Source organism: Lissotriton vulgaris, chromosome 7 (assembly GCF_964263255.1).
Source record: "Lissotriton vulgaris chromosome 7, aLisVul1.2, whole genome shotgun sequence".
NCBI lineage: Eukaryota > Metazoa > Chordata > Amphibia > Caudata > Salamandridae > Lissotriton > Lissotriton vulgaris.
The window spans coordinates 191,946,148-191,962,025 of NC_141695.1; the positions used below are offsets into that span (position 1 = coordinate 191,946,148).

Consider the following 15,878-nt stretch of genomic DNA (forward strand, 5'->3'; position numbering starts at 1 on the left):
ATACTATACCAAATATTTTACACAGTATTTATGTCCCTATTTTTATAAAAACAAACCAATCAGTCGAGAGGTAGCATTTCTTCTAATGATTGAATTGGATGATGTACATCTTACCTTTCGTACTACCACTTTTTTAGAATTGGCAGTTAGGGCTCGAAGATCTATGATGGACCCATGACACTGCTATAACAAAACATTCTCCCTTTTTATATGTATGGGCGCGCTGTATAATGAATTGTTTATATGTTTGCACCAGTCACTTTAATATTTGTATATTGGAAATTCTTAAATATTTTAACTATGTTTTTTATCTGCTGTGATGTATGTGTTTTGTTGTGCTTTTATGGGTACTATGGTACCCGAATAAAGTGGAACTGAACTGAAAAATAAAAATGACACCACTCTGATCATCCTAACACTGGCATATCGGAGGGATAGAGCCTACCAATATCTTGGCAAATGCTTCTGAGCAGTCTATGCTTGGAGCTGAATAGGCACATTAAACTTACCTCTTCCAAATCTGAGATCCTAGCATGTGGAGTTTGGTGGAACTAGCAGCCTACAGTAGGCACCAAGACTTCGAACCTTTACTTGCAGCATTAAATAACTTAAGAAATCTGGTAGTAAACAAAGTCAAAAGAAGCACCTTGGACACTATGAAAACTCAGACGCCTCTTCCCTCATCTAACCTTACCTTAGAAGCTGCAGGTCACCATCCCCTTGACTTATATAATTATGCAACACAAGCGATCTGTATCAAGGGGAACCCACTCTTACTAAACAAAGACTACAAAGGATACTAAATGTAGCAAAAGAATCGCTCTTACACCTAGGGAAAGCATCATAACAGTACTCCAAGCCTTTTACTGGCTCCCCATCAACAAATGCCCCTTCTTTAAAGGCAATCTGCATTACCCAAAAGACCATTCATGGCAAGCACCACTCCTCATTCAAGTAAAGCTTCTGCCTCTATTATACACTCGCACTTCCAATGATCGCTATTCCCTACATTCATAAATGCATTGGTGGGTACCCCTCTTCAATGCAAGCTGCACATGTCTGGAGTTTTTTGACAGCAAAGACAAGCAATATGCACAATAACTTATAATTTGGTACATATGTAAACATCTTGCTCTTCCCAACAAATGATGCAAGATTACAAAGATTGCTAAACAGATTATGCCACATACACAAGGAAAATGCAGACCATCAAATAACCTGGAACTGCACTGACACAAGAACAGGGGCCTATTCCACCTAAAGGATTGCAGACACGACCACATGTGCAACTCTCACTCTACTTCATTACAATTGAGGCATAAGCGTTGTAAAAGTATTACTGACTTACGGGCATGAACACTTATTGGGATACAAGTGCCACTCTGGTTATAGCAAACGTCGAAACGATTCCCACATAGGCCAAAGTACAATTCATTAGTTTTCAAATATTCCATCAATCTGGTTAAGGGCTTAGCAGCTTCTCACAGGCATTGAATGCAAATACATGCCTCCATGTTTGCAAACTGAGTGCATGTTTGCTGTTTGTAACCTTTAAAATGACTCCGAAGTTGACTGCAGTTTATAGAGATATCCTCAGACCTTGCTCCAAAAGGCCTTAAGCTCGATTGAGAAGACTTTAAACTTAATTGTAGATTGCTTCAATAGCCTATGTTCATGTATTTACACTTCTTTCGTTTTAGGCCCAGTCAAGACCCCTTATTTTATATCTGTTACATCCTTGTTGTTACGCCCTCATTTTCCATCTGTTATACTGTGTTCACTTTATCTTAGTGGCCCAGTAGAATGTCTACAGTCATGGCGAGCCTTAATCTGTCAACTTCACAACTTTAGCACTTAAACACTGAAACTTCGCAACGTCAGCACGAGTCAGAAGGTAGGTTTGAATAATTACTACCGAAGGATATATTTTGAGATGAAGTGAGTCTGGCCTGGTGTACAACTATTCCAAAACCCAGTCACACCCTCGTCACCTGCTCCTCCTTCAATACAGACTTAGAAATGACACATTTCCAAAATTGATCCAATTTATTAAATTTACTATTATTGTTTACATAGAAAATCATTTTTCTTCTGGTTCCAGAAGACTCCAATCTTGACCATTCCTGGACCGCAGTGACTGTATCCAGCGTGCCTGGGTAGATTTCTTCTGAGAAACATCAACACCTCAACGGAAGAGTCGGACAACCGATCCTACCCTTAGCAGCAATTGAGCCGGGCAAAGATTCATACTACCTGTAAAGAAAAATTAAAGTGATTACTGTTCATTCTGGAATAGGTTTTACTCGCTCATTTCCTGCTAGATCTAGGTTTCTATGATCTGTTGCCATCAAATCACACATGGTCTATGCAATAATTTAATAATGTGTGCCTATTCAAGTATCATTAACATAATGTTTCCGATACCTCAAAGATTTGAGGCGGAGGACTGAAGAACACAGATGCAGCAGAGGCGAACATGAAACTCACTGAGCTATATTACTGACATCATGATCATAAATAAGACTGTCATAATACAGTCAGTGAGGAGGCCATACACTTAAATCCCACCTCGAGCAGTCTTGAGTAAAAAAAAGAAATAAAGTGTCAAGATTAGGTGTTGACCTAGGAAACCAGTTCAGACAAATATGGTTAACAATACTATGCACTTATGGGCAAATAACTATCTTTGTGTGCCTTTGTTCCATTATCATCCCGGAAAGGGTAATCGTAAATCTGATCCTGCATTATAGGAGGCTTCATTTCCCTCTCTTCCTTTATGGTTCCCTTTACTTTCAAACACAGAAAAGGCGACATGCTTGCAATAAGTCTAACCACTGAAATCACTCGGGGTAGCATTCCAACCCATCTTTCTTTTGACCACCATGCCACCTCATTTTGGACCTAGCCATATGCAAATCAGTGTTGACCTCTGCTCCAATTGGAACCAGTGCAGCCTGAACTGTCAGGCCAGATACTCTCTGAACCGGAACACAAGCAACACAGCACTGTTTTTCCCCATTTTCCCTGATTGGGGCTAGTCAGTCAGGTGTGGGTCTGTTGCCAGTGGCATGGTACCCACAAATGGGCATACACGTGACACTTACGGAGTAAATCAAACAGACAAAAGATGATGGGAGGCATGCTATCAATAAGTCTAAACACTGCAAATCGCTCGAGAAAGCATGCCAACTCATCATTCTTTTGCCCACCATATCTCGTCAGTTTAGACCCAGCCATATGCATAATAGTCTTAAACTTGGCCCAATTGGAACAGTCAAGCCCAAACTGCCAGTCCAGGTCTTCCCTGAGCCAGAACACAAGCAACCCAAAACTGCTTTCTTTCAGACAGCAAAGCTCGTATACATGCTGCAATGTTGTTTTTACCATAACTTTGGGATTATTTGGACACATTTATTTCGGTAAATTCAGCAGAGAATATGCTGCAGTTTTTATCATCAGATCTAAGAGGGCACATAATGTTGCGGCCTTTATGCGGTGAAAATCCTTTAGCTGATGATTTTAGCTTTTCTTGCTTTATCCAGGTCATTTTGATTTTCAGATATATACTCTGTGTATAGTTAGGACCTAGTTACAATAAGAAATAGATTTTTTGATTTTCAAATAACATTGGCAATGTTTGATGACTTTTCATGAAACTTTAAAAAAGAGGTTCATCCACCTGAACTCCTCTCCTTCCTGGAAATTTTCAGAGTGATACGTCAAATGCGGGACAAGAAAAAGGTGGGGAGGAGTCAAACAACACAATTTTCCATTGTAATTTCCTCCAGGATTTTTAACAAGCGCTATAACCAAAATGGTTGAATGATATTACATTAAGTTTAGCAGAAAGATACATTTTTAACCAGAAAGCATGTTTTTTGAGATTTGGGGTAAATCTGTGCAGGAGTTTTTGAGTAATTAATGTTAAAAATGTATAGATATCTAGACAGTTGGGTACGCAGAGTCCTACGGGCACACAGCTTCCAAAAATAGAGCAATCTGTTTTGGCCGGGGGGACTCTTTTGGCCACCTTACACCTGCGAGTTTAGTGGGAGCTCACACTCCAACTGGCTGGCTGTGTTGTGTAGTTCCTAAAAATACAAATGATCTGCATGTTTGGACAACATAAACTAAGGGATTGGTGTCTAGACTGATTCCAGACACCCCCAAAGGATATGTTAGCCCTTTAGACCAGCTAGCTCACAGTGCCACCATAAGTCCCCTAACCTTACCAAGGAGCGAATAGTTTCTGGCACCTATCGAACATGACAACACTTGTTTTTTTAGGGATAGTTTAAACAGTACAGTACTTTTCGATCAATCATGCTCACTTTGTCTCAGAAAGATACACTGAATAAGCAATGGAGACGGATTCTATAAGTATTTATTGAACCCGCATCATTGCAGTATAAAACATGTTTGCTACGACAATCATTAGACAGAAGCAAATGTAAAAGATTACAAGCACCAACAGAGTAAATAGAAGGTAGAATTCTACCATGGTGCCATTACAGTGAATATATGAAGGCATATAAACATGACCGTGATCATGTGTACTCCTACGATGCTGACCCTTCCTCTTTACCTAGCATGTATGTGGGTGTAAAGCCAAGAATCCCCTAGAAAAGAGCCATTCCCCATTACCTGATGAGAGAGAATGAAGGACCCCATCTTGGTCTTGAATTGGACACCCTGCAAGGGATGTCAGAAAGCTGAGTGTTGTAGCTTCAGAAGGCCGGGACCTCAGTGTCTTGTGTCAGTGTGGAAGATTCTCCTCTGTCTATCTAGTGAAGGTATGGTTCTTTTATACCAAAAAGAAAGCCTCATGGTTCCTAACACAATCGATATGTTTTGAGTACGATTATGTAAATTAGCCTAAATCAATACTGGCAATTATGCAAAGTAGTTCTTTCGCCCTAGGATGAAGATGACCATGACTTTTACACAGAGTTTGTAAATCCTGTTATGTACGTCATGTGCAGGGGACTTTTCTAAGAATCCTCATGCATAATAAATGAGGCTAGTTTTGAGGAAACCAATCTACATTTATTCAGCACATAACTGGGTAAACAAATCAGTGCTAGAAACGCAGGAGAAATGTAGGTGAAAGGTCATTTAGCTATTTAAGCCTAGGTTGGGGGTACATACCAGCTGCAACATGAAGAGAAAAGTTACAGCTGTTGTTAAAGGACACATGGACTTAGTGTCCAGAACATTTATAATTTTTATGATAAAGTTATAAGGGGGTAGGATAGGGATACCCTGAACCCTCCATATCTAGTGGGGCCAAACTTAACTTAAAAAAATGGGGTTGTTGCAATACCAGAACATCTCACAGGAGCATAGTGTCCCGCGCTGGCTCCTGCCAGATCAGAAAAAACAATAAAAAAACAAAGGGGTGTCATGTGGCAGGTTGGCCACATACGGATGGTTGGCCATACAGCAAACTGTGCGCCACGAGGTGGCCTCCTGCGAGGAGTTAGAAGCAGAGCTGCAGCCAACCCCTTGCCATGCATGGTCTTTGGTGGGGCGTGGCATGTGGGTGGTTTGGCATAGTTACGAATGGTAATAGTATATTAATTTATAGCAAAAAACTTACAAATTCACTGAATAAGGCAAAGGTTAAAGTGACGTGAAAATGCCTATTTAAAAGTAAAATTTTAAACCAAAAAACACCCCACTGGATCGCAGATTTCTTTGAGGGAAAAGTACAGGGGCTGACGAAGGACTTTGATGTCCCTATATTAGAGCCCAGAATAGAGGATGATACAGTGAGGCAAGAGGCCATGCAGCTGACAACTTTCCTTCCAGTTAGCCTGGAGGATACAAAAAGAGGAATTCTGGCAACAAAATCCGGATCCCCCTTTGACCCCTGCCCAGTTAGACTCTTACACCTCATTGTGGACATCGCCAACCCAATAATAAATGCCATTGTCAACACCTCACTGTCCACAGCCAAAGTCCCCCCAGAGTGGAAACTGGCAGCGGTGAAACAACTGCAAAAAAAACAACTCCCTGACCCCACCACATTGTCGAACCTACGACCCATCTCACTACTTCCGGCCCTGTGTAAAGTCACAGAGTCAATTGTAAATAAACAACTTACTCGTTTCTTGGAAGATAGTGATGCATGGCACCCCAACCAGGCAGGTTTCGGGGTCCAACATTCCACCGAATCGGCCGTCCTGTTCACCACAGAAACTATCCGCTCAGCCCTAGACCAAGGCAAGAAGGCCGTCCTGATTTTATTAGACCTATCGGCGGCCTTCGACACGGTCTCACATGCCATCCTATTAGACCGGCCAATAACATCTGGTGTCACAGGGACAGTGCTTGAGTGGATAAGAAACTTTTTAAGTGACAGGAGGCAAGTGGTGACCCTGGGAGAATTCTGCTCCAGTGAAAAAGCGCTGTTGACGGGAGTCCCGCAGGGTTCGAGCCTGAGCCCGACCCTGTTTAATGTTTATACTGCACCCCTGATAAAATTGATTTCGTCATTTGGCATAGACGCTATAGCCTATGCCGATGACACACAACTTATCCTGATAATGGATAAGGATAACCAAGCATGGGAGGATAATCTCAAAGGTTGCCTAACGGCCACCTTTGAATGGATGCGTCTAAACCATCTGAAATGCAACACAGGCAAAACAGAGATCATGCCTATAGGCCCAAATAATGAGTTCATCCCACGATTATGGTGGCCAGAAAAAGCTGAAATACCACCTCATACAACCAACTTGGCCCGTAATCTGGGGGTGCATTTTGACTCTGACCTGTCTTTTAGACAACAAGCGGCTAGAGTGGCAGGCATGTGCTTTGGGGTAATAAAGGGACTGAGAAAGTTCTTTGATCTTCTGCCCCTTGAAGCAAGGAAAACAGTTACGGTTGCACTAGTAACATCACGCATCGATTACTGCAATAGCCTCTACGCTGGTACAAATAAAGCTGTCACACACAAACTTCAGATGGTGCAACATGCAGCTGCGAGGTTGGTTTTAAAATGGCCGAAAAGATCATCTGCACCCAAAGCCCTGAAGGCATTACACTGGCTGCCTATTACAAAAAGGGTTTTGTTCAAAGTACTCTTAATTACTTTTAGAGCTGTTCACAACTTAGGCCCACCCTACCTGAGGAAAAAATTCAGCAGATACTGTCCAACCAGAGCACTGCGTTCTTCAACAGCCAAACTGCTTACCGTCCCAAGTTTCAGACTTAAAACTCGAGGGGGTAAATCCCTGGCGGTACTGGGAGCAAAAGCATGGAATACTCTTCCCCCCCAGTTGAGATTACTGGATAAAGAAATAGATTTCCGTAAACATCTAAAAACCCGGATCTTTAATCTACAAGATATGACTGCCAGAAGCCTAGTGTAATTCGGGTCTCGGTCAAGTAAGCATAGGAACTACCTAACACCTGGTGGTCCTTTCTGGGCGCCTAGATGCTCCTTGGAGCGATTGCCGCGCGTTATAAATTGGCACTTACATTACATTACATTACAATCTATCTTGTGATGGATCTCTTTTGCACCGGTTTCCTTTTTTCGCACCAGAAAAGCCCCCAACAATTGATCATCTCAGGTTAGATCAATGTAAAAACTGAGGACTCTTTCGGGTCAAGACGATGGAGGTGTTCCTCTTCCTTAGAGGGGTTGCATAGAAAGCCAGGTTGATGGATTGCATGATGTGGAAGAGCATATCAACTTTGGCAGGAAAGCCACTTTCATCCGGAAGACCAATTTTTCTAAGAAGAGTGATGTGTATGGCTATTGGACAGACAGGGTCTGAAGTTCACACTATCGCCTTGCAGATGTAATGGCAATGAGGAATACTTTCTTATTGGTCAACCGACAAAGAAGATAGCTGTGATCATTTCCAAAAGAGTGTACTTCAGCGGAGTAAGAATGAAAATATGGTCCCACTAGAGGGGGCACTGCCTTGGAACTCCAACACACCAAAATTCTGGACACTGCATGCTCTCTGCAGTGGCAAATAGGTTGAGTCAAGTTTCTTCCTATTGCTGGAAGGAGCCCTGTACCAACATGCCAACTTCAGAGTGCAACTGCCATTCATGAGCCTCTAAGCAACTGTTTTTTAAAGGTGCCATGTGCTGGTAGATCAGGGAAATCCTGAGTGTTCAGTCACTTCCAGAGATATAGAGCCTCCTGGCGCAGGACCCACAACCCCACCACATGCTGTTTGTTGCAATCCCACACAGTGGTTGTGTTGTCTGAGAGAAAATGTACCCATTCTCTCTTAATGATCAGGAGGAATGCAATCAGTGCCAAGTGAATCGCTCTCAACTCCAGCATGTTGATGTAGAGTCTGGAGACCTTATTCCTCTGACTCTAAGTGGCCACTCCAACCCAGCAACGATGCATTTGTCATGACCATTAGCACTGAGTGGGGTAGGGAGAGGGTCTGTCGCTGATTCAATTGCAGTCAAATATCCACCACTGCAGGTCTTTTGCAGTCTCCCCCGAATTCAGAATGGACTCAGATAGATTCCTCAGCTCACTGAGACTTCAGACACCACTGTGGAGCCCACATGAGCCACCAGACATGGTCCACGACCAGGATGCAGGAGAACACAGGGACCTAGGTCAGGAATGGAAACATTGGGATTGCAGCCAGAATATCCTGAACTCTTTGAAGTGGAAGAGAAGCTACGAAAATCACAGTGCCCAGGACGGTTTCACAAGAGGGGAGCAGTAGCAAAGGAGTCTGGTGTGACTTCAACCAGGTCAGCCGTCGTCCAGAGGTAGCTTATGAATGCTTGGGGCAAACCGGCTTTCAGTAGCCAGTCGTCAAGGTATGGGATGACTGGTATTCCCCACCTTCTGTAGATGGGCTGCAATCACCACCATCTCCTTTGTGAACACCCGAGGTGCGTTGGTAAGGCCAAAGGGGAACAGGGTGAAGAAAACAAGTTACTTACCTGTAACTTTGGTTCCCCAGTATTGGTAACTTTCATAGATTCCCGTCGTCGGAATGAGAGTCTCTGTAACAAAAATAACATAGCAGGAGGTACAAAAGAGAAAGAAAAAAGGCCTAGGCCTCATTCCCTTTTGTAGCATATCCGCCTCTTTTTGTAAAAGAGACCAAACTAAGCATCAGCCAATCAGAAGAGCCTCACCCCATAGAACCCTCCTGAAGAAACCTCAGAGCCCCAGATTTTTGTAGCCGTTGTGTAACAGTGACCACATCTGCTGAAGGCTGAGCTTTCCTCGGGGAGGAGGGTGGGTGCATGGGAATCTATGAAAGTTACCAATACTGGGGAACCAAAGTTACAGGCAAGTAACTTGTTTTCTTTCTCCAGTATTAGAACTTTCATAGATTCCCATAGCTTGTATCAGAGTAGCTAGCAGTAAGCAATAAAGCACATTTTGTGACAGAAATATATAGACATGTAAGTATCGGTACTCTCATAGGATAAGAAATAAACCATAGATAGAATAACAATCTGTACTAACAGTAAATACAAAATGTACAAAAATAGGAAGGAGGGATAGTAGGGAAAGCTCACCAATTAGTGGACGAGGTTCCTAAGGACTGCCTGGCCCACAGCTGTGTCTTCCTGTGTCAAGGATTCCAGGCAGTAATGCTTCGTAAAGGTGTGCACGCTGCTCCAAGTTGCAGCTCTGCAAATGTCTCTGATGTGTACTCCTGCGAAGAGAGCTGTAGATGAAGCCACGGATCTTGTGGAGTGTGCTCTAATCCTGCTGTCCAGCGGTTTACCCGCTGTTGAGTGGCAGTATAGAATGGCACCGGAGATCCATCTTCCAATACTCTGCTTTGATAGTCAAAGGCCCTTACGAGGACCACCAAAAGCGATGAATAATTGAGAAGATTTACGAAACCCTTTTGTGCGATCCAAATAAAACTTCAAGCACCGCTGCACATCCAGAGAATGGAGTGATCTCTCCGCTGGTGTGGAAGGGTGAGGAAAAAAAGTGTGAGAATCACAGGTTCATTTAGGTGAAAGTCTGAAGGCACTTTTGGAATAAACCTCGGATTAGTTCTTAAAATTACAGTATTTCTTTTGAATTGGAGAAAAGGTTCCTGTATTGTGAGAGCCTGTAATTACCCAATGCGTCTTGCCGATGTGAGAGCAAGAAGAAGAGCCAATTTCCAAGAAAGAAATGTCATGTCCGCCCGATGAATCGGTTCGAAGGGATTTTTCATGAGCTGTGCGAGAAGCAAATTCAAATGCCAATTGGGAGGCGGAAGCCTCACCGGGGGCTAGACTCTGAATAAGCCCTTGAGAAACTCTTAATTATCTTGGATGACCAGAGAGAAGGTCCAGATGCAGTGCGTCTGTAGCGAGAGATCGCTGCCAAGTGAACTTTTATGGATGAATGAGCCAATCATGTCTTAGCCAAGGACAAGAGATAAGGTAGAAGTTGATGAGGCTGAGAAGAGAAAGGGTCAACACTTTCCTTCCGGCACCAAATGCAAAATCTTTTCCATTTCAAACTGTAAGTATTGTTAGTGGAAGGGGCTCTAGCTTGAGACAGAACTTCTCTTACTTCATTCGAGATGGGAAGATTTATGAATTCTCGCTGCTTAGGAGCCATGCAATCAGGTGTAATGAATCCGGATCCGGATGCCAAATCTGCCCATGGAACATCGTGAGAAGATCCAGAATCGCCCGTAAAGGAAGTGGAGGAACCAGAGACAAAAGGTGAAGCTCCATGAACCAGAACTGTCTCGGCCAAGCAGGAGCTATTAGGATCATCTTGCACGGTTCCACTTTGATCTTCCTGAGAAGGCTCGGGATCACCAGAAGGGGGGGAAAGGCATACACAAATGCTCTTGACCAAGCTATCGAAAGCTCAATCCCTAATGATCCTCGATGGTGAAGCCTGGTTGCATAAAACCAGCATTTCTTGTTGATCGGGTGGCAAATAGATCTATTGAGGGTTTGCCCCACCGTTCAAAAATCTCCTCCAAGACCGTCTGGTACAGTTCCCAATTGTGGCTGACTGACGACAGCCTGCTGAGTCTGTCCGCCTTTTCGTTTAGAACTCCTGGTAGATGTTCTGCCTGCAGCGATATTCAGTAAAGAATAGCCCATTCCCAAATATTCTGGGCCTCTTGAGATAACAGAAGAAATCTGGTACCCCCTTCCTTGTTTATGTAGTGCATGGCCGTGGTGTTGTCCGTGCGGACGAGAACAGCTGATCCCTGCAGTCGCGGGAGAAACGCCTGTAGTGCCAGCCTGATAGCCCTGAGTTCTAGGAGGTTGATGTGAAAAAGACGGTGCTGGGGCAACCAATGCCCGCTGACATGAAGATCCTGAAGCACGGCACCCCAGCCGTCCAGTGAAGCATCCGTCGTCACCATTCGAGGAGCCGGATTGCTTACGAAGGATAGACCTTGAGAAAGGTTTTCTTGCCTCTTCCACCACAAAGCTGCTCTTTTCATTGCCACAGTAATCATCACCTTGTCGTCGAATGAGCCGTGAACTTGCCTCCATTGTTTGTCTACAGCGCAATGGATTGCAGTTTTTCCTGCCTTTCTAGGGATGGAAAGGCCTTGTTGAGAGTTGTGTCCACGATGGCCCCCAGGAAACATGCCATCCTGGATGGAATCAGAGAGGATTTCTCTTTGCTGAGAGTAAGACCCAAATTCTGGAATAGGTTCGTACATGCGTTGACTGATTCCCTCGAAGCCTCCCTGGACGGGGCCTTCAGCAACCAGTCGTCTAGGTATCGGAAGACCTGAAAATTATGTTTCCGTAGGAAAGCAGCCACCGGTGCCAGCACCTCAGTAATTGAAAGTGGCTCTTGGCTACTGTAAACCGAAGAAACCGCCTGTGCGCTGGGTGAATGGGTATGTAAAAATACGCATTTTCGAGATCGAGAGTGGCCCCTGGATTGATGAGACGTAAGATAGCCTGAAGTGAAACCATCCAAAAGGATTGGGAAATGAGATAGGTGTTTAGCTCCCTGAGATCTAAAATAGGGCGCCATTTCTCCAGCGTTTTTTTTTACCAGGAAGAACCTGGAATAGAATCCTTCCCCTCTTTGAGATAATGGGGACTAGCTCCACAGCTCCTTTGAGGAGCATCTGATGAACCTCGAGCTGCAAGAGACGCAGATGTTTTGAAGGAATGGCAGCAGGGCGTTTGGGAGGTGGAATTTGTATAAACTCCAAAGTATGGCCCTTTCGATTGATGTTGAACACCCAACAGTATGATGTCATCTGTGTCCAGTTGCGGAGGTATTGAGATACCCTGCCTCCTACAGATGTTGTCGTGGAGGTGGGTACAGCAGGCAGAGTCAGAACGCCGCTATTGCCTCTTTCGCTCTAGAGAAAGACAAGGCTTGACCTTGCTATTGGTGATAGGGACAATTGCAACGTTGATACGTATGAAGAGTATCTTTGCTGCTGGTATGAGCCTCTGTATGATGTAGTACTCTTTCCTCTGGCACCCCTGAAAGGAGCTTTCCGGTATTGAAGTATGCCAAGAGATCTAGCTGTCTCTGTATCCTTCTTTCTTCTTGGAGGGCTTCATCAATGTGTTTTCCGAATATTGCCTCTCCATCAAAAGGGAGGTCCAAGATCTTATTCTGGACCTCCCGCCTGAACCACGTCGCTCGGAGCCATCCTTGGCGACGAAGAACTGCTGCCCCAGCCAATGAACGAAAAGCCATTGGGGCAATGTCCATGGCACAATCTATCGCCTAAGCCGATGTAGCTTCCCCTTCTTGTAGTATCTTTTTGGCTTCACCTCTGGCCTCCTGGGGAAGTTGTTCCAAATAAGATGATGGGTCACACCATTATTGACGATCATACCTGCCCAGTATCACCAAAGTATTTGCCGCTCGCACCAGGAGACTAGCCATTGAAGAGAACCTTTTCCCTGCGTTATCAAATCGCCTGCCCTCCTTATCAGGAGGAGTTGTAAAGGGTGCTGAAGGGTTGCGGGACTTCCTCTGTGCCGCCTGCGATATCACAGAGTACGGTTTTGGCTGCCCAGTCAAGGACGCCGGACCATCTTCAGGGGCTTTATATTTCTTTTCCAGGCATGGTAGGACTGGAATAACCGTAGCTGGGTTTTTCATCGCCTTTAGACGCTTTTCCCACACATGCTCCACAATGGGTATAGATCGGGTCACCTTCCTATAGGGCTCTTTAAAGTCATAGAGGAAACACTCTGTTCGGAAGGCATAGGTAGCTTGAACCTACTAGATGCTCTCTCCATCAGCTTATGGAAACCCCCGACATCCGCTGGGGGAGAATCCACTGGGTCTGGACTAGGCGACGCGGGATCATATACTCCTCCCACTCTAAGCCTTGATTAGGCCTGTTATCAATATTCTGATCCTCATCCGAGGAATCATCCTGAAAGTCCGGTAGTGCTGAGGTATATTTGAAGCAGGTGTTTGTGGCTAAGAGAACACCTGGGTTGGCAACTCTGGAGAAACCATCATTGGAGTTGTGGGGACATTTATAGATTGAACTGCCGAGGCAGCCTGAGTCGTAACCTGAGAGAACCTGGTCTTATAGTCCTGCAGCATGCTATGGAGATCCGCCAAGAGTGAGGAAGGAACAGACACTATCTCCTGTCCTGCGGTTTCCTGATGTTGATAAGAGTGTTGGTAAGAACATTCATGAAGAAACTCGCCTTGAGAATCTGTTTCCTGATATTTTACCAGCAGTTGAGAGGGACTGTTAGCATACCCAAAAGAGTCCTGATCATCCTCATCAGAATCCTCTTCCAGTAACAAAGCGGGAGGCAAGGGGGTAACCCATCTTGGAGACGTCATGTCCGGAGTTATCCTTATCAAGAAAATAGTCATTTTCTCCGTCGAGGACTGCATTATCAACGGTACCGTGGTCGATGGAGTAGGTAAACTCGTTGTCGATGGCCTCAACGGAAGAGTCACCGTCGACGAGTGGACTGTCGACGACGAGATGGGCGTCATCGACACTGCCGTCGACGAGACCGTCAACAATCCCACCGTCGTCGTCATGGTTGTCGGCGTCGAAGCACTCGCCGCAGACACCGTCGTCGACGAAATCCTCGTCGCCGCTGCTGTCGTCGATATCCCTATTGACATCCTCGTCGACGTCGCTGTCACCGTAGTCGACAATCCTGTCGATGCCGACTGTACCGTCGTCAACTTTCGGCACCTTAGATTTAGACGCCTTCGTCGACGGAGCCTTCTGCTGCGTCGGCAACGACTTGGAGCTTTTCTCTAAATTCTCAGAGGACAGAGAAGATGGTTTCTTAAAAGTTGTAGCAGTCTCCACTACTGCTGAAGACGTAGATGGTCCTTCCCTCTCCTTTACACCGTGGTGAGGAGATTTAACAGGACTTTGGCCCTCAGACTCACGGGGTCTTTTTTGAGGCCTTAACTGAACGCTCCACAGAAGGTGAAGGGGAAGCCCTTCCCCTTTTGACTGACCCTCTGGATGATGTTGCAGAAGAAGAGTCCTCACTGTCTCTTGACACCGTGTCTTTTCTGGACTTCAATTTCTGGAGCCAAGTGAGGGGCCGATCCTCGCGGTCCCGGAGGGTCTTTGAAGAGAAGGTGCGGCAGATCTTGCAGTTCACAGTCTTATGATCTGTATACAGGCAATATATACAGTTCTTATGCCTTGTCTCCACATACAGCCTCTTCATGCCACAGGTGGAACATGACTTGAAAAGGGCTTTCCTCTCCTTGTCAGACATTTCAGAAGAAATACCTAACAATCCTGAAGAAAAAATTTGAAGAAATCCTCAAATAGAGTAGAAAATGAGGAGAGCTCAAAGGAGACTCCCTAAGCACAAGGTGCGGTAGAAAATCTGAGGCTTTGAGGTTCCTTCAGGAGGGTTCTATGCGGTGAGGCTCTTCTGATTGGATGATGCTTAGTTTGGTCTTTTACAAAAAGAGGCGTATATGCTACAAAAGAGAATGAGGCCTAGGCTTTTTTTCTTTCTCTTTTAATTTAATTTAATTTAATAACGATTTCTAAAGCGCCTGGTGACCCAAGGGCATCCCCACGCTATAAAATTTGCAATCCTGTTGAGGGGGGAGGGGGGGAGGAGCGATACTAATAAGGGAACTCTATTTAGGGAATAGGTGAGTCTTAAGTTTCTTGCGAAAAGCCAGGTAGTTAGGTTCAAGTCTGAGGGTACGTGGAAGGGCGTACCTACTGCTCCCATTCCGACGACGGGGAATGATACAAGCCAGGGGAATCTATGAAAGTTCCAAAACTGGGGCAATGGAAAATGCCCTTGAACTACCTGAAACTGCAGGTGGCGTTTGTGGAACTGCACGATGGGGATGTGGGAATCCATCATCAAAACTCTTGGGTCAAGGAAAGAAAGAAGTTACCCCAAAATAATTTAAATATTTCCTTCCAGCAGAAAAGGTTGAAAGGGTGTGGATCAAAGATCTCACCAAGGCCTCCACCCTTTTTCTGCATCAGAAAGTAACAGGAGTAACAGTCAATCTGATATCAGACACCGGCACACTTTCTGTGGCTCCTTTGGCTAAGAGAGCTAAGAGAGCTAGAGCTTCTCCTAGGAGCATGGAAAAGTGGTTCTCCCTGAGATTTTACGATGTGGGCAGCATATTGGAGGATGCAACAGGAAAGGTTCGAAATAACCGTACTCCACAATCTGGACAGCTGCTCCTCCATCAGCAGAGTTAAAGCGTGATGTGGCCTCTCACAGGTGATTGTGTGCTGCCAAGAGGAAAAGTAAAGCGGTCCTGCGGCACTTCCGAAGGATCCGGTAGATTACAGAAACGTTTGCAGTTGTTGAGGCATCGCTGATGGCCCTGCTTCCTCTTGTCAAACTGGAAGTATTTAGGAACAGGTTAAATATCAGTGAAACGTGCTACATACTTGCTTTCGGCAACAAGCAGTACTACATCCATT

General features: G+C 44.9%; 1 protein-coding gene across 1 annotated transcript in view; it reads right to left on the reverse strand.

Annotated features, from left to right (window-relative positions):
- Positions 1–2,027: 2,027 nt before the first annotated feature.
- ETFB (electron transfer flavoprotein subunit beta) overlaps positions 2,028–15,878 on the reverse strand; it is a 510,595-nt gene continuing 496,744 nt past the window's right edge. Inside the window, exon 7 of the mRNA XM_086929920.1 lies at positions 2,028–2,249. The gene's annotated coding sequence lies outside the window, so the exon portion shown is untranslated. The remainder of the gene's footprint in view (positions 2,250–15,878) is intronic.